Consider the following 20330-nt stretch of genomic DNA (forward strand, 5'->3'; position numbering starts at 1 on the left):
TACTGATGTACCTTTTTTAAATACAAACTAGCTAGACATCCATAGGCATACAGGTGTTTGCAGTAAATGCTTTAGGTACCTAGATTCTTTACATCCACTGTTTCACAAGATGACAGCCTGGTTTGCTGGTTTTCTCAGGAGTCCCTAAAACATTAAACAACATGAGTTACAATGTCATACTCATGTCAAAATGCCCATACAGCTATCTATCTGGCTAATGTTAGCTAGTCAGCTAGCTTGCTAAATAGCGATTTTCATAAATTAACTTTATGACAAAAAATATGCATAATCGTTTGTCTCCACCTACATTAAAACTTCTTATGGATAGGGGGCAGTATTTTCACATCAGGATGCAAAGCGTGCCCAAAGTAAACTGTCTGTTACTCAGGCCCAGATGCTAGGATATGCATATAATTAGTAGATTTAGATAGAAAACACTCTGAAGTTTCTAAAACTGTTAGGATAATGTCTGTGAGTATAACAAAACTGATTTGGCAGGCGAAACTATGTGCACAATCCATCCAGAGAAAAAGATTTTCGAGGTCATTGTGTTTTCCACTGCATTTCTATGGGAAACCTGATTTATTAGGGCCCAGATTGCAGTTACTATGGCTTCCACTAGAAGTCAACAGTCTTTAGAAATTGGTCTATGTTTTTCTTTTGAGAAATGAAGAAGTAGTCCTCTTCTTTTCATATGTCACTCAGAAGGTCTCTAGTCTTTTGGTGTGCGTGAACAGGAGCGTGCTCCGTGTTATTTTTCTTCGGTATTGGAAACTGTTTATCCCGTCTTAAATTTGAATGATTATTTAAATTTTAGGATACCTGAGGTTGGATTAAGTATAGTGTTTGAAATGTTTGGCCCAAGTTTACAGGTAACTTATTAGATACTTTGTAGTCATGTTGGGTGAGTTGGAACCGGTGTATTTCTGAATCAAACGCGCCAAATAAATGGACATTTTGGGGAGATAAAGAACGAATTTATCGAACAAAATGACCATTCATTGTGTCACTGAGACATTTGAGATTGCAAAAAGATGAAGATCTTCAAAGGTAAGGCATTTATTATATGGCACCTGCCTGGTTGAAAGAGGTTTTCTTGTTTTTGTATGCGGGGCGCTGTCCTCAGATAATCGCATGGTGTTCTTTCACCGTAAAGCCTTTTTGAAATCTGACGTTAAGCTTTAATTTGATGTATTACACTTATATTTTCGTGAATGTTGAATATTTATATTTCTGTAGTTTGAATTTGGCGCGCTGCAATTTCCCTGGATGTTGTCAAATCTATCCCGCTAATGGCATTCGAGCTTAAGGCATCCCTAAGAGGTTATTAACTAACATATTCCTCTCAACTGTACATTTTTTGCATGATTCATTATTACATTATAATTACTTACATTTGCTTCCATCCTAGTATTTTGTCAGCCATCTTTGCTAAAAAAAAGTATTGAGTTGGGTCGCAGATTGTGGGAACCACTCGATACGATTGGTCATCACCCAGCATTCGCCGCTGTTGATTTGCATAATTTTGGGAAATGCTGAACTTTTTTCACCCACGCCACGTTTGTGCCACCCACAGATTCCCCGCCCACTCTGCTTCTCACCGCTTTCCTTCCATTTCAAATGAATGGAAAGCAATGTTTCACTGCGCAGTAACTCCCTAGTGTACACGGGCGTAAAAAGGCTAATTAGAAAGCCCTTTTATTGCAGAGAATTTGTCAATGTGCCGCAACTCATTGTAAAAATACAAATATGTTGTTCTTAATTCATTGCACCCTTAACCCTTAGGAAGTCTCACTACTTCAAAATGTGACAGTCTTCAATGGCACAACCCATGCTAAAACAGGATTTTGGGCACTAGAGTCTTCTATACATCTCAATGTCCAAAACACACTTTTATTTTTATCTTCTAGTTTGTGGTGCAGGAAAACAAAGATCATGGATATACTGACAAGATACATGTCTCTCTGCCCTAACAATGGGAGTCGTCCACAAAGCGACACGCCAGGCTGTCTAGCTATAGCCTTTCCTTTCTTTGGATTAGTGGATACATCTCATTATTATAATCCATTTTTGAATATTCGATGAGAGTAGCTGACGTCAACGGCCGTATTCAATGGAGAGAGACGCTATGCTACTAGCCTCATTCCACGAATACGCATAGCCATCTCGAGACAAAACAAATATAAAGTGCTTTTTCTCAAAGTTGCAGGGTTGTCACGTGTCCTACCTATATCAGTATGCTCATATCAACTTCAACATTAAAAAACGTATGTTAAATCTCTCTTCCTCTCTGGTTCTATTTTAAACCCAAACAGGTTCTATCTACAACACAAAAAGGCTTATTCAAAGAGTTCTCCTATGGGGACAGCCAAAGAACCCTTTAGGTTCTAAATAGCACATAAAAATGTGTAGCATCACATTTAACTTTTTATTTTAGATATTATCAGATGTCATCACACACAAGACATTTAGCCAGCCTGGCTGTTAATTTAATGAAGAAGTGCAACTTTATTAATAGGTCACAACCTATTAATAGGGTCAGTTCAAAATGACACATTTCCTTTCTGCTGAGTGACAAGAGACAGCTGGAGTGTCTTTTATACCATCTTTTCCATAGGTTTTATTTATGCCGTTAAACATCGACAGGTTATGGAAATTCAGCACCGGATGAAAGATAGAGGACTTTGTTAAAGTACAAGAAGTTAATTTGCTAAGCCGAGTCCTTGTGAAGAGATATGGAGACTGTGTTTGGACTGTTGGTGATCTTAGCAGGAGTGTCTCATGGTAAGAAAATAATTGATATGTGTTGGTATAATATGAAGAGGCTTGTAAAACATGTAGCGAGAGCATCACTGTGGGCTACTCAGAATCCCGTTGGTTAGCAAAACAATTAAGAACACAGTTGTCTCCATGAAAATGATTACAGACTGAGGTGCTATTACTGTATATTGTCTCTGATGCTATTCATTTCTTTGTACTGTTGCTTGGTGTCTCCTCATCTATAAAAGTAAACATGACTCAAAAGAGGACAGTGATAGAACACATCCCTCTCTTGTTTCTCAGGCATGGAGAGCCCCTGTGATGCTAGAGAGGATGGAGCTCAGTGTTATGGAGCTCTGGGAGGAACTGTCTATCTCCAGCTGATCACCAATGCTAGTGGACATCAGGTTAGATTTTGGAAGGGCCCAACTGGTGCTAAAACAGAGATACTCACAATGAGAAGAAACATGTGGATAACAAAAGGGCCTATTAATGGCAGGTCAGAGTTCATTATAAACAAGGGGATATTCAGGATAGATAACACCGTAAGAAATGATTCTGATAAATACTGTACTGAAACATTTAATGCAAATGGATTATTATCGGACTCCAGAAGACTACAACTGTTCATTGAAGGTAAAAAGTCAATTCTCTAAGAAAAAAAGTCATAATTATTTGCTTCCTCAATATGAATTTAGACCATTTACTGAACAAAAATGATGCAATGATTTATAAATCAAATTGAGAATGCATTTGTATAACTAACAAAACATATGTACAGTGCCTTCAGAAAGTATCCATACCCCTTGACTTAACCACCTCTATGCGTGCATGGTCACCACTATGCTATGCAGGTCAAAAAGTGAATTACTTTGCAACATTTTTTTATAGTATTACTTTACTGCTTTTTTGTAAAGAACATGCATGTTTTGGTATATTTTTATTCTGTACAGGCTTCCTTCTTTTCACTTTGTCAATTAGGTTAGTATTGTGGAGCAACTATAATGTTGTTGATCCATCTTCAGTGATCTTCTATCACAGCCATCCATCTTCAGTGATCTTCTATCACAGCCATCCATCTTCAGTGATCTCCTATCACAGCCATTAAACTCTGTAAATGTTTTGCCTCATGGTGAAATCCCGGCGTAGTTTCCTTCCTTTCCGGCAAGTAAGTTAGGAAGGACACCTGTATCTTTGTAGTGACAGGGTGTATTGATGCACCATCCAAAGTGTAATTCATAACTAAACCACGCCCGGGCTCACCTTCTTCACATTTTTACTACTGAACTTATTTTAGGCTTGCAATAACTAAAGGGGAATGAAAACGTATTGACTCAAGACCGCTTTTCATTTTCTATTAATTTGTAAAAATTGTAAAAAGCCACTGTAAATATGTTTCCATATCTGTAATTTTGATAATCTAGACAGCAACCAGTAACCACATTATAACATCTTCCCCCATAGCCCCTGTGACACAGGCTAAGCTGTCCTCTAAGTGTCTGTCTCATGGAGAGATGAGGGTATCCTGCTCCTCTGAGGGGGACAGTCCCCAGTACAGCTGGACTTTGGATGGACACCCACTGAACAACAATGACAAGTCTTTTGGTGAGAAGACAAACTCCATCACACTGCAGAAAGGCCTGTCTGGGGATCTCAACTGCACCATCAGAAACAATATCAGCAGTGTTACTGTCAACACGGTAATCTTACCTTGTCCAGGTAAGATACTGTTTAATATCAACGATAATAATGATGATGATTATAATAATGATCAGCCCTTATCCATGGAAATTAATCTGTTTAGAAACAGCACTATCCATCCTCCTGGGCTTTTCACTCACAATATTGTCTAGGGTATATCGAGAATGGCGCGACAAACAAAAAACATCTAGTAAGCGGCAGTCCTATGGGTGAAAACAGCTCGTTAATGAGAGGTCGAAGGAGATTGGCAAGAATTGTGCAAGCTAACAGGCGGGCCACAACCAGGCAAATAATGCTGCAGTACAACAGAGGTGTGCAGAATGGTTTCTCTCTGTCCTTGTCCCGGATGGGCTATTGCAGCAGATAACCACACCGGGTTCCACTCCTATCAGCTAAAAATAAGAACAAGTGGCTCCAGTGGGCACACGATCACTGAACAATTGAGGAGTGGAAAAACATTGCCTGGTCCGAATAATCCTGGTTCTTCTTGCGTCTTTCTGATGGCAGAGTCAGGATTTAGCATAAGCAGGATGAGTCTATGGACCCATCCTGCTTGGTGCAGTAGCTGTGTGTGGGTAAAATCCCTAAGGAAGCCAAGCCCCCCCCCCACCACAAAAAAGCCATATTACAACCTACACTGTATGTATTTTGATATTTGCGTTGTTTTCTGTTCATTCATATGCTTTGTGACCATGATATACAGGCCTAAAGGCCAAGACATTAAGACAACAGTGGCAGAATAAATTCAACCACACCTTTGTTTTATCACAAAACCAGATAGCAAACTCTGTCTTGTGAACTCCACAACGCATATTGCAGACAGTTGAGCTACAGCATACTTAAGCAAGTTAATGTTTCCAACTTTTTTGAACCATTGAACTATTGATTTAGAACCACAGAGTTACCGCAAGTCACAAGGAAAACAGTTGCTGCCTCCACTATTCCAGAACCATTTCAACTTTACCAATTCCACATCATCAAATCACCTCTGCTTAGTCTAATACAGTGACAACTGAAAGATACCCCAACCACCAAAAAAATGTCCAATCAACATAAACTAAATATGATGTGGCTGTCCATGGTTCTGATTTCTGTTTGCGCTTGTGTATGTGCGTGCGCGCGTTCGTGCAAGTAAAAAAACATGTTGACTCACCCTACTTGTAGAGAAACGGCAATGCCATCCTCTTCTCTTTCATGTTGTTGAAACTGTCTGTCACTTTGTCATACAGTACACACTTAATTTTGTTGTCCTAGGCTACCTGGCTAAAATGTTTGCTCGCTAGCCTAACTTCCGTTCATGGGCAACGTTAGCTAGTTAACATTAGCCTTCTACATCTAGCTACTTTGCATATTGAACTTCCATCCTCTCAGACTAGGGTCACAACAGTGTATGAATTAATGGTTGGATCAGAATGGCCCTTAAAATCATTGGATGGAGAATTAAGTAAAACCGCAAGTCCAAATCCTTATCTCCATCCATGGATAATTTAGGAAAGAGATAATTTTAGCTAGCTAGCTAGCCACCGGAGGACAACAACACAACGAGATGCAACAATTCAAGTTGTTTCTGTTAATGACATGCTTTCAAAGCGATTTGAGAGGAGAGACACCAAATCCAAGCTGGCTTCCCTTGACACTTTTTATTATTTCGCCATGACCATTCACAATTGAGTTCGCTCAGTTTAGCTAAACATTGATTAGCAAATGTGTTATAATTTATTTGTCAAGGGAGTCCAAATGCTCACTTGGTTCCCTTTCATTCAATGCAGGGGTGGCAACTCATTTGGACCAGACCAGACAGTATCAGATAGATGGCCAGATGCATTCTCCTGTGAGATAAATTCAGCCTCTTGCGAATTGAAGGAAAATTGTGAAACACAGTGACGAAAGGTATATATATATATATTTTTGTGGGGGAGGATACATTATTTGGGGAAGCCCGGCTTCCCTTTGCCTCCATGAATACACGTCATTGGCTTGGTGTCAACGGTACATGCGTTTGGTGGTGGTGTAATAGTGTGGGGAATGTTTTCCTGCACATGTTAGGTCCCTTGAAAACAATTGAGCAATGTTTTCATGCCCTGAAGAATTCAGGCTGTTCTGGTGGCAAAGAGGGGTCAAACCCAGTACTAGATCGGTGTACCAAATAAACTGGAAACTGAGTATAAACTCTGCAAAAAAAATAAACATCCTTTTTCAGGACCGTCTTTCAAAGATAATTCGTAAAAATCAAAATAACTTCACAGATCTTCATTGTAAAGGGTTTAAATGTTTCCCATGCTTGTTCAATGAACCATAAACAATTAATGAACATGCACCTGTGGAACGGTCATGAAGACACTAACAGCAATTAAGGTCACAGTTCTGAAAACTTAGGACACTAAAGAGGCCTTTCTACTGACTATGAAAAACACCAAAAGAAAGATGCCCCAGGGTCCCTGCTCATCTGTGTGAATGTGCCTTAGGCATGCTGCAAGGAGGCATGAGGACTGCAGATGTGGCCAGGGCAATAAATTGCAATGTCCGTACTGTGAGGCGCCTAAGACAGAGCTACAGGGAAACGGACAGCTGATCGTCCTCACAGTGGCAGACAACGTGCAACAACAACTGCACAGGATCGGTACATCCCAACATCACACCTGCGGGACAGGTACAGAATGGCAACAACAACTGCCCGAGTTACACTAGGAATGCACAATCCATCCATCAGTGCTCATACGGTCTGCAATAGGCTGAGAGAGGCTGGAATGAGGGCTTGTAGGCCTGTTGTAAGGCAGGTCCTCACCAGACATCACCAGCAACAACTTCACCTATGGGCACAAACCCACCGTTGCTGGACTAGACAGGACTGGCAAAAAGTGCTCTTCACTGACGAGTCGCTGTTTTGTCTCACCAGGGGTGATGGTCGGATTCGCATTTAGCGTCTAAGGAATGAGCGTTACACTCAGGCATGTACTGGAACGGGATCGATTTGGAGTTGGAGGATCCGTCGTGGTCTGGGGTGGTGTGTCACAGCATCATCGGACTGAGCTTGTTGTCATTGCAGGCAATCTCAACGCTGTGCTTTACAGGGAAGACATCCTCCTCCCTCATGTTGTACCCTTCCTGCAGGCTAATCCTGACATGACCACCAGCATGACAATGCCATCAGCCATACTGCTTGTTCTGTGCGTGATTTCCTGCAATACAGGAATGCCAGTGTTCTGCCATGGCCAGCAAAGAGCCCAGATCTCAATCCCATTGAGCACGTCTGGGACCTGTTGGATCGGAGGGTGAGGGCTAGGGCCATTCCCCCCAGAAATGTCCAGGAACTTGCAGGTGCCTTGATGGAAGAGTGGGGTAACATCTCACAGCAAGAACCTGCTAATCTGGTGCAGTCCATGAGGAGGGGATGCACTACAGTACTTAATGCAGCTGGTGGCCACACCAGATACTGACTGTTACTATTGATTTTGACCCCCCCTTTGTTCAGGGACACATTATTCCATGTTTGTTCATCACATGTCTGTGGAACTTGATCAGTTTATGTCTCAATTGTTGAATCTTATGATCATACAAATATTTACACATGTTACATTTGCTGAAAATAAACACAGTTGACAGTGAGAGGACATTTCTTTTTTTGCTGAGTTAACTGCACCTTACCCAGTGGGACAAAGATATCAGAGCAAGTGGTTAAGAGGTTAATAATACCCTGTGTGTTAAACCTACAACAGTGGCCCCCACAACAGAAGCAACCACTAGTAAGGCCTAGGGGCTTGAAAACCCAGTGACCACCAGACCCAGAAATCACACCCAGGGTACAGCAATTACACACAATCATGTCACATTGACAAAAGCCCATCAGACCCTGTGGACTTTAAGTTAGTGATAATGCTCATCCTGATGTATTATTGGTGTCATTATCATTATTACCATTAAGACGTTATGGCCTTTATGTATAGTGCATTTGGAAAGTATTCAGGCCCCTTGATTTTTTCCACATTTTGTTACGTTACAGCCTTATTCCAAAAGTGATTCAAATTATTGTTTTTTACCCTCAATCTACACACAATACCCCACAACAAAAAAGAAACAGATTTTTAGAAATGTTAGCAAATGTAAAAATACATAAAAATAATAATAAAAAAAAAACCTCTTTATTCAGTACTATGTTGAAGCATCTTGGCAGTGATTATGGCCTAGAGTCTTCTTGGTATGAGGCTTCAAGCTTAGATCCCCTGTTTTTGGAGAGTTTCTCCCATTCTTCTCTGTAAATCCTCTCAAGCTCTGTCAGGTTGGATGGGGAGCGTTGCTGCATAGCTATTTTCAGGTCTTACCAGAGATGTTTAATCAGGCTCTGGCTGGGCCACTCAAAGGCATTCAGAGACTCTATTCTTTCACTCCTGCATTGTCTTGGCTCTGTGCTTAGGGTCATTGTCCTGTTGGAAGATGAACCTTCGCCCCAGTCGGAGGTCCTGAGCACTTGAGTAGGTTTTCATCAAGGATCTCTTTGTATTCTGCTCGATCCTGACTAGTCTCCCAGTCCAAAAAGGAAAAACATCCCCATATCATGATGCTGCCACCACCATGCTTCACCGTAGGAATGGTGCCAGGTTTCTTCCAGATGTGACGCTTGGCATTCATACCAAAGAGTTCCATCTTGGTTTCATCAGACCAGAGAATCCGGTATCTCATGGTCTGAGGGTCCTTTAGGTGCCTATTGGCAAACTCCAAGTGGGCTGTCCTGCCTTTTACTAAGAGTGGCTTCCGTCTGTCCATTCTATCATAAACATCTGATTGGTGTAGTGCTGCAGAGATGGTTGCCAATTTGGAAGGTTCTCCAATCTCCACAGAGGAACTCTGAAGCTCTGTCAGAGTGCCCATCGGGTTCTTGGTCACCTCCCTGACCAAGACCCATCTCCTCCGATTGCCCAGTTTGGCCGGGCAGCCAGCCACAGGAAGAGTCTTGGTGGTTCCAAACCTCTTCCATTTAAGAATGATGGAGGCCACTGTGTTCTTTGAGACCTTTGGTTCCCTTCCCCAGATCTGTGCCTCGACACAATCCTATCTCGGAGCTCTAAGGACAATTCCTTCGACCTCATGACTTGGATTTTGATCTGACATGCACTGTCAACTGTGGGATGTTATATAGACAGGTGTGGGCCTTTCCAAATCATGTCCAATCAAGTTGTAGAAACATCTTAAGGATGATCAATGTAAACAGGATGCACCTGAGCTCAATTTCGAGTCTCATAGCAAAGTGTCTGAAAACATATTGTCACGTTCGTTGTATGGAGGAGACCAAGGTGCAGTGTGATTTGAATACATTCTTCTTTATTTGCACGAAGAACGCAAAGAACACTAAACAAACTAACAAAATGAACATGCGGCTAATAATAATAATGAGTGCTGATTACACAGACTATAACCCACAAAACCTAAATGGAAAATGGCAACCTAAATAGGATCCCCAATCAGAGACAACGATAAACAGCTGTTGGGAACCAATTTAGGCCACCATAGACCTACATTTACCTAGACAATACCAAAACCCCATAGATATACAAAAAAACATAGACAAGACCAAAACACACATACCACCCTCGTCACACCCTGACCTAACCAAAATAAAGAAAACTAAGATAAATAAGGTCAGGGCGTGACACATGGAAATAAGGTATGTGTTTTTTTTTATGTAATACATTTGCTAAGACGTCTAAGAACCTGTTTTCGCTTTCACAAAATGGGGTATTTTGTGTAGTTTGAAAACATTATTTAATCAGTTTTAGAATAAGGCTGTAATGTAACAACATGTGAAAAAAGTAAAGGGGCCTGATTTATTTTCTTAGGCACTGTATATGTGGCTGTTTTTACAATGAAACAACCTTAGCGCTGATGTTGTTCTGTCTCTGTTTCCTCTCTTTTACCCAGAGATCATAGGGACGGTGGCAGGGTCTCTGGCAGGTGTAGTCCTTGTCCTAGTGATGGTGTTGGTAGTTTACTGTGTCCAGAAGAAAAAGAAACCTCCAAAGACTTCAGGTTAGAGGATATTTAGCTGTAGCTCTTCATTTTATCTCCATTAACTTGGGAAGTAATTGAATTTGCCACGTCAGTCTTGCCATTGAAATGCTTCAATGGCAAGACTAATAATCTCTCTTTCTCGCTCGCTCTCTCCACAGCTAAGGATGACAGCCGGGATGTGGAATACGCTGATGTCAGGATACAAAAGAAGCAGATGAGACAGAAGGAGAGGGAGGCGCTGGTGGAGCTGAAGGACAGACAGGTGAAAGTGGCGGGGGGTCCCCAGCAGACGATGGAGGTGGAGTATGGACAGATTAAAACATTAGAGGGTCCCCGGCGGAAGGTAGACACACCTGAAGAGGAGGACTGTGTGTACGCCAGGGTACAGAAAGGCCAGTGAGCAAGGTACTGTCTAGATAGAATAGAAGAGGCTGAGACTTTAAATCACTCGTTGCCTCCCAATAATCTCTCCTTTCTCCTAGTGTTGACTTGTTCACTTCCCTTCACGTATTTCAAAGGAAATTAATGTTATATGGCAACTCCTCGTTGCCCATGCCTATACCAATCCAATTCTTTTCAATTTGTGGGGAGTAGTGAAGGAGTGCACACATCTGGAAGAAGGAGAAATTATTGGGACGCAAACCTGAGGCCCAGAGTTGATACAGACGACAGCTATGTCTAATTATGTTGTCTTACAGTTACAGTAACAGCTTTGTTTTGCATGTTCACACTTTAGAACACATATTGTCTGTTTCCAAGAAGTGGATACATCACTTCAGTTTTTCTTTATCACGTTTTAACACAAAAACAAAAAAAAGAAAGGTCCCTTTTTCAAAGATAATTCGTGATGCGAATAGGCATGCTGCAAGGAAGCATCAGGACTGCAGATGTGGCCAGGGCAATACATTGCAATGTCTGTACTGTGAGAAGCCTAAGACAGAACTACAGGGAGACAGTACAGACAGCTGATCATCCTTGCCGTGGCAGACCATGTGTAACAACAACTGCACAGGATCGGTACATCCGAACATCACACCTGCGGGACAGGTACAGGATGGCAACAATAACTGCCCGAATTACACCAGGAATGCACAATCCATCCATCAGTGCTCAGACTGTCCGCAATAGGCTGAGAGAGGCTGGAATGAGGGCTTGTTGGCCTGTTGTAAGGCAGGTCCTCACCAGACATCACCGGCAACAACGTTGCCCATGGGCACAAACCCACCGTCAGTGGACCAGACAGGACTGGGAAAAAGTGCTCTTCACTGACGAGTCGAGGTTTTGTCTCACCAGGGGTGATGCTCGGATTCGCGTTTATCGTCTAAGGAATGAGCGTTACACCGAGGCCTGTACTGTGGAGCGGGATCGATTTGGAGGTGGAGGGTCCGTCATGGTCTGGTGCGGTGTGTCACAGAATTATCCGACTGCCTGCAATGACAACAAGCTCAATCTCAATGCTGTGCATTACAGGGAAGATATCCTCCTCACTCATGTGGTACCCTGCCTGAAAGGCTCATCCTTAAATGACCCTCCAGCATGACAATGCCACCAGCCACACTGCTTGTTCTGTGCGTGATTTCCTGCTAGACAGGAATGTCAGTGTTCCGCCATGGCCAGCGATGTGCCCGGATCTCAATCCCATTGAGAACGTCTGGGATCTGTTGGATCGGAGGGTGAGGGCTAGGGCCATTCCCCCCAGAAATGTCCGGGAACTTGCAGATGCCTTGGTGGAAGAGTGGGGTAACATCGCACAGCAAGAACTGGCAAATCTGGTGCAGTCCATGAGGAGATGCACTGCAGTACCTAACACAGCCGGTGGCTACCCCAGATTCTGACTGACAGACCCCCCCCCCCCCCCCCCCCCATTTGTTCAGGGACACATTATTCAATTTCTGTTAGTCACATGCCAGTAGAACTTGTTCAGTTTATGTCTCGGTTGTTGAATCTTATGTTCATACAAATATTTACACACGTTACGTTTGCTGAAAATAAATGCAGTTGACAGTTGAGGGGACTTTGTTGTTGTTGCTGAGTTTAGTTGTGTGGTGTTCACGTGTTCCTTGTGTCAGTTGTGTGATAGGTCATGAAGTCTTACATGCTTTTGCTGCATGATATAGTTATTTAAAATAATGTTTAAGGAAAATTGTGATTTTTGATAATTGCATAACAGAAATGTTTTAGATATTATAGTCTACTTACTTACTAATTTCCAATACCTTAAGTCAATACTTTGATGCTTGCGGTCCGTCTCCATCATGGACACATGATGTAATGTAATGTAATGCACTCTTATTAGCTATTTGTCTATGAGGACAATAATCCTGACATGTCTTATATCTAAGATACATGATCATCTTTATATTGTTTTGTAGCAATTGCCTTTTTTAAATATAGCTAGTGCAATAAGTTAATGTTGTAAAATAGTTTCTGAAATACATGACCATATCTTTTCACAATCAAAATATTGATTGATCCACATCTCTGGTTTTGTGGGATTAATGTTGTTATTTATGCATTTCCTTTTTGAGTCACATGAGTTCCAGTTTAGAATCCCCTCAACCAGAGGCAATGGACAGACTGATTGGCTAAAACCAACATAATGTAGCTTTTCTTCAAGATGTTACCATATTTGGTTAGCTCTTCTGAATAACTAAAGGTAAAGAATATAGGACTTCACCATTATGTCAGTGTCACTCAAAATAAGTGAATCTAAAAGAACAAACTGAGAAGAGGATGTTGAGAAATAAAGATACTGATCAACACAAACATAACATGCAGTGGAATCACTTGTCAATCTTCATCGTTGATACTGCTGTGTGATGGGAAACTGCACTTTGATAATAAAATCCTGTTTTAAAAACAAGCAAAAGTTGTGCCTGTCTTCTCTAATAGCACAGTGTAGAGGTCAGAGGTCCAAGGTTAAGAGCATTGGCCTACCATTCATCCCATCTGAGGAGCAATAAACACAGTCTTTATGGCCAATCACAGTTGAATTCTCCACAACCCCAGGATCATTACCGCTCTGTGGTTACGGATATATAGGAAAGGTGACACAGATGCCCAGGAATGCTTCTCTAATCATACACCTAACGTGTTCTTCTGACATCTTGTCATGTCCCCTATTGGACGATAAAAAAGGAAGAATAGGGATTTCATTTCAAAACCAGCAGACTGTAAAGATGAATGTGAAATGAATATACTGTAAACTGAGGATGTACACCGAGTACACAAAACATTTAGAACACTTGCCCTTTCCATGACAAACTTACCAGGTGACTCCAGGAGAAAGCTATGACTCCAACCTAAGTGCATGTAAACCTCCGACTTCAACAGTATGTAGCTAGTGGGCTAAGCTGTAGCGCCAATGCAGAAATTCTGGAGATTTGTATAAATTCTGACAACGAGTCTGTAAGAAAGTCAGGAATCAGATTCTGACAGTGAGGAGCAGCCACCAAACCTTGTAGACATTGAGGACCCTGAATCTGAGGACCCGTAGTCCACTGACGAAGTCCCAGGTCCCTTTGAAGATGCTGGTGGTGATGGAGGCAGACCAAAGGTGGATGAAGTACAGGTGGTCTGTGGTAGCTGCAGTAAGCACATAACAGTGACTTCAAATTCTGAAAACGCTTAAGGGTCTCTTGACTCTGCACATGATAAGCACTGGCCTGATTAAGTTTAATACGCAATAGTCGCAAGACATGTGCGAAGTGAAGTTGGAACCCTGATCGCTCTGAATCACCGTAGGTATTTTAAATATTGAGATGAACTGTGACAAAGCCTTAGTGGTAATTTTGCGAAGTGGATAGGCTTCAGGATATCCCATAGCCTGACACATCAGTTAACATGTAGGTGCTACCAGCAATAAAACAGGGTAAGGGTCCAAAACAATCAATAATCAAATGCTCAGATGGCTGGTCTGTAACAGGACTGGGTTATTGCGGGACTGGCCTTAACATCTGATTAGGCTTCCCAGTCAGCTGACAAACATGGCATGTTTTGATGTAAGCAGAAATGTCTTTCTATAAAATGAGGCCAAGAAAAATTACCCAAAATTCAATCATAGGTTTTATTAACCCCTAAGTGACCAGAAAAGTCATGATGTTTTCAAAACTAGATCTTGAAGCTTAGAAGGAACCACAATCTAAACAAATCGCATTACGCACACAACTTTTGCTGTGCTGTGTCCATTTCCTCACCAACAACTGATCTTGAATGTAGTAACCCTGGGCAGCACTCCTTACCTCCTCAACTGGAAGTACTTGATCAAATAAACCTTTTAAGGTAGGATCAGTGGACTGCGCCATCACAAGATCACTACAGGACATAGGCAAAGGTAAATCATTTCATGGATTACCCAACTGTTCGGCTATGTGTTGTGTAAGTTCTGTTCTGACCGTAGTGTCAGCACTGCTCAGCACGAGTCACAGCGCATGCAGAGAATAATCATCGATAATCCCTACATGTGATGGGGTACGAGAAACCACCAGAGGAGATGTATCACGCCAGACACGACTACCGGCTAAGTTGCTCCCCAAAAATCACAAACACCATCAACGGGCAGAAAGGGACGCACCCCAAGGGAAACCTAACCTTGCACGAGGTCAGATTTAAGTTTGACTTCCTGCAAGGGTACAGACAACGTATTCAAACCTATCCCTTGAATTAGGACACTGGTTCCTGTCTCCAGAGAAAGAGTCAGAACCGACTCAAACAAATTATTCAGAGGCACCAGACTCTCGTAGAATCTTTACTGGCACATCACTTCCCAATAGTGAAACATAACCCTCTGAGAAACTGTGAATAATCAGTATTAAAAGGTTTGGACAATTCTTGAGCTTGCGCAACAGGATTAACATGAGGAACAGGCCCAGCTAACGCAACAGGTTTTAAATTTGTGCTGGCCAATCTGCTTACCTTTTTACCAAGGACAGGACATTTGTTCTTCCAATGGCCTTTACCTTGACAATAATTCGATTTTACTGACATCATTCTGTCCACATTAAGCACGTACAGATCTGGATGGAAATGGGTCATTAAACAGAACTAAAGGAATTTGCTGACCGAAATCGACTTGAACTGTTATCGATACACTTCAGGGACCAACTCGAAACCATGCAGGACAGCAGTTTTAATCTTTACGTAATCGTCGCTATCTGAAACACTAAGAGATGAGTAAGCCTCCTGAGCCCTACCGGTCAAAACACATTGTAGCGTCAAAGTACGGTCTGCATCAGGCCAAGCCCAAGAATCTGCTCCACGTTCAAATAACGTTAAAAAAGTTATCAGGATCCTTTTCAGTAAATTTAGGCAACAACCGGAGATTACCAGCAACATCAAAAGGCGGAGAATGACCAAGGGAAGAGTGTCCCAATAGGGAGCTTGAGTAGTCATTCTCAAAAGAAAGTTCTAAACGCTGATGTTGCAACCACAGTTTAGCTTGTTCCGTATCCTGCTTCAAAATTTCCAAATCAAGTTAGTTATTTTTGCTGTTTCAACCTTTCAAGATCTTTGTCATGATTTAGCTGCAATAAAAGTAACTCCTTTTTCTGCTCAAATGTCAAACCAGCACTAGACAATTGGTACATTCAATACAGGTTCACTCAATTATGCCTTCAAAATACCAGCAGAAAGAAAATTAGCTGACAGAATAGACCTCGCTGTATCCTTGAGACGTTTGTCACGCATCTCAACATGATTATACTCACTCAATTTCAAAAGCTGTTCCTTCAGTAAACTGCATAAGCAACTCTTCAGAAGGAGCACGGACAAAATCCTCAAAAGGCACCATAATGCTACTTCCACATTAACAGATTAGTAGCCCAGACTATGAATTGCCCTAATGAGCACATCAACTACAGAACAAGAAGCACATAGCTGACTTAACAGTGCAAAAACAGATGAGCATTACTTGAGTTTCCCCAAATCTTATTGTTAAACTTAACCCTAGTCTTCAGTGGATTTGCGGCGGGGATTGATGCACAAGAGACGCTGGCACGAAGGAGGAACCAGCTCGCTGGTAACCAACCCCAAATGTGCTCTAACTGCTCTGACCGCTATCACCAAAAAAAATAACAAACGATGCACAACATGCCCCAGTGGGAATACGTTGCTATACCTAATGGGGAAAAACCATAGCTTTGCAAAATGAGTTATGTCTGCCTCAACTTCTGTCATACATTGTAAAGACAACTCACCTCCATAATCTGATGACCCAACAGGGAACAGAACAAAGTGTCTCTAGACAGTACAGGAAAATAGACTTTGTGGTCTTCTCTCCTCCAATGCACCAAATCAAAACTAATAAATAAACAAAGTCATCAAACCGATACCATAGAAGGAAATTTCTCTAAACCAATTGAAGTGTAAAAAGTGTACATACCTCCCAATATACAATAGCACGTACAAATGGCCAAATAGCCATACAAGCTTCTGGGACAATAACACAACTAAGTAAACCACAAGATCCACCAAAGAGTCACCAATTAGCGTTAACCAATTACCATATATACTTGGGATAACATCAAAATAACAAAGGCAAAGTCCTGGATGAGCCTCTATTTGTCACAACCTGGCTCTGGTGATAAGTAAGGGAGTACACATAGGGAGTACACATTGGCAGTTAAGGAGTAACAAAAACATGTAATAACTAACAAAGCAACAAAGGAAAACGAACCTGTGAAGTGTGAAAGTAGGCATGTGAGGGGTGTAATGGAGATGCATGGATGAAGGTAAAATGTGTGTAAGTGCTAAAGGGTACACCTACTCAAAAAACATAATCAACCAGATCATAAAACAAAATGGTGCTTGGGGAGAAAGAGAGCAAGGACTGGGCACCAGGAACTTTTATCTCCTAGTTGATCCCAAACCCAGGTTAAACTTGTCACCTTGAGGACCCAATCAGCTCCACCTGTCCCCAATCTGCAAATAAAAGCACAAACACAGAGAAGTAGGCAGAGAGAGTGTATCAAATAACATAGTGCCAAATCATGTCGTTACTACCCTGCATGAATCTGCTGGGAGCTAACCGACTAGGTTCAAAGTTAGCTAGCTAACATTAGGCTCTAAATAGCAAAGCAAAAGATTCTGGGATACAAATAATGTCATACACATAACGTTAGCTAGGGAGCCAGCCAACTAATGTTAGATAGCTAGTTGTCACGCCCTGGTCGAAGTATATTGTGTTTGTCTTCATTTATTTGGTCAGGCCAGGGTGTGACATGGGTTTATTGTGGTGTGTTTTGTCTTGGGGTTTTGTTAGGTATTGGGTGTGTGGCTAAGTGGGGGTATCTAGCAAAGTCTATGGCTGTCTGGAGTGGTTCTCAATCAGAGGCAGGTGTTTATCGTTGTCTCTGATTGGGAACCATATTTAGGCAGCCATATTCTTTGAGTGTTTTGTGGGTGATTGTTCCTGTCTTTGTGTTTGCACCAGACAGGGCTGTTTCGGTTTTCACATTTCATTATTTTGTAGTTTCTTCATGTATAGGTTTTTCCTTCATTAAAATATCATGAATCATCATCACGCTGCATTTTGGTCCGATCCTTGCTACACCTCTTCGTCAGAGGAGGAGATAGAAGATAACCGTTACACTAGTTAGGTAGCAGCACACTTTAGTTTGAAATTAAAGTACTTTCTGTCTAAATTAGAAATGTTTAATATAGGAAAATGTAGCTAGCTAATGCTAGACTATCTTACCGGTATTCATTCTCATGCATGATGGACGAGTCGCCCTGTCATGGATGCCATGCCACGTTGCCCTTAATTTGAAGATGTAATCTGGGGACAGGGGTTTTCTCCATCTCTTTAGCTATCATACTCTAATTCCACTGATTTCAAAACTCGATCCTCCAGAGTGTGGAGAGCAACACTAATACAGCTCCACTACACGTGCATTTTTTTAAAAGCTCTGTTTGACAGTTTTACCAACACAGACTGACCAGCTCAAATAAACAGAAGCCTTCTATAAAGGGCCTCCCGGGTGGCGCAGTAGTTAAGGGCGCTGTACTGCAGCGCCAGCTGCACCACCAGAGACTCTGGGTTCGCGCCCAGGCTCTGTTGTAACCGGCCGTGACCAGGAGGTCCGTGGGGTGACTCGTCGTCCGGGTTAGGGAGGGTTTGGCTGGTAGGGAAATCCTTGTCTCATCGCGCACCAGCGACTCCTGTGGCGGGTCGGGTGCAGTGCGCGCTAACCAAGGTTGCCAGGTGCACAGTGTTTCCTCCGACACATTGTGCAGCTGGCCTCCTGGGTTGGATGGCGCTGTGTTAACTTAAGAAGCAGTGCGGCTTGGTTGTGTTGTGTATCGGAGGACGCATGACTTTCAACCTTCGTCTCTCCCGAGCCCGTATGGGAGTTGTAGCGATGAGACAAGATAGTAGCTACTAAATAATTGGATACCACGAAATTGGGGAGAAAAAGGGGTAAAATTCAAAAAATAATAATAAAAAGCCTGATGGCAGACCAATTCTCTCCTCTCTCGGCATGTTCAGCCCATTCATTATCCCTGCAAATAATGGCTAGTGGGAAGGTGGCTTAACCAACAACTCATAATTTAACACATTTATTTGTATTTACAGATGGCATACAAGTTTGTTATGAAAGTTTACATGTTCCAGAAGGCATTTCTGCCAAAAAATGCATTTGGATAAAAAAATGTTTTTTAAATCAGTTCTGTGAAGTCATGACTTGTGACATACGCCTAGTTTCCTGAAACTGGTCACAAATGAACTTTTAACAATGCACACCTGATAATTTAAATGAATTCCAGGTGACCACCTCATGAAGCTGGTTGAGAGAATGCCAAGAGTGTGCAAAGGGCAACGGGTGGCTACTTTGAAGAATCTCAAATATAAAACATATTTTGATTTTGAACACTTTTTTGATTACTACATGATTCCTTATGTTTTACAATGTAGAATATAGTAAAAATAAAGAAAAACCCTTTAATGAGTAGGTGTGTCCAAAATTTCTGGTACTGTATGTTACATGCCTCAAACTGAGAAGTGTCAGCAGATAATAAACCTGAATTAACAGGGTAAAATGATGAGACGGAAAAACATTAGCAGTGTACAGTAGTAGGCATTCTCCAAAATTCAAGATGAAACCTCTATTACTTCAGGATCCCACTAAGCTCATCACTAAGGTAAGGACCCTGGGACTAAATCCCTCCATCTGCAACTGGATCCTGGACTTCATGACGGTCCGCCCCTAGGTGGTAAGGGTAGGTAACAACACATCCGCCAAGCTGATCCTCAACACGGGAGCCCCTCAGGGGTGCCTGCTCAGCCCCCTCCTGCTTCCCCCCTCATGACTGCACAGCCAGGCACGATTCCAACGCCATCATTACGTTTGCTGATGACACAACAGTGGTAGGACTGATCACCGACAACAACGAGAGAGGAGGTCAGAGACCTGACTGTGTGGTGCAAGGACAACAACCTCTCACTCAACTTGATCAAAACAAAGGAAACGATTGTGGACTACAGGAAAAGGAGGACTGAGCACGCCCCCCATTCTCATCAACGGGGCTGTAGTGGAGCATGTTGAGAGCTTCAAGTTCCTTAGCGTCCACATCACCAACAAACTAACGTGTTCCAAGCACACCAAGACAGTCGTGAAGAGGGCACGACAAAACCTATTCCCCCCGAGGAGACTGAAAAGATTTGGCATGGGTTTCCCAGATCCTCAAAAGGTTCTACAGCTGCACCATCGAGAGCATCACTGCCCGGTATGGTAACTGCTCGGCCTCTGACCGCAAGGCACTACAGAGAGTAGTGCGTATGGCCCAGTTACATCACTGGGGCCAAGCTTCTTGCCATCCAGGACAACAACCACCCACGCCACTGCCTGTTCATCCCGCTATCATCCAGA

The sequence above is a fragment of the Oncorhynchus kisutch genome, linkage group LG19 (assembly GCF_002021735.2).
Source record: "Oncorhynchus kisutch isolate 150728-3 linkage group LG19, Okis_V2, whole genome shotgun sequence".
Taxonomy (NCBI): Eukaryota; Metazoa; Chordata; class Actinopteri; order Salmoniformes; family Salmonidae; genus Oncorhynchus; species Oncorhynchus kisutch.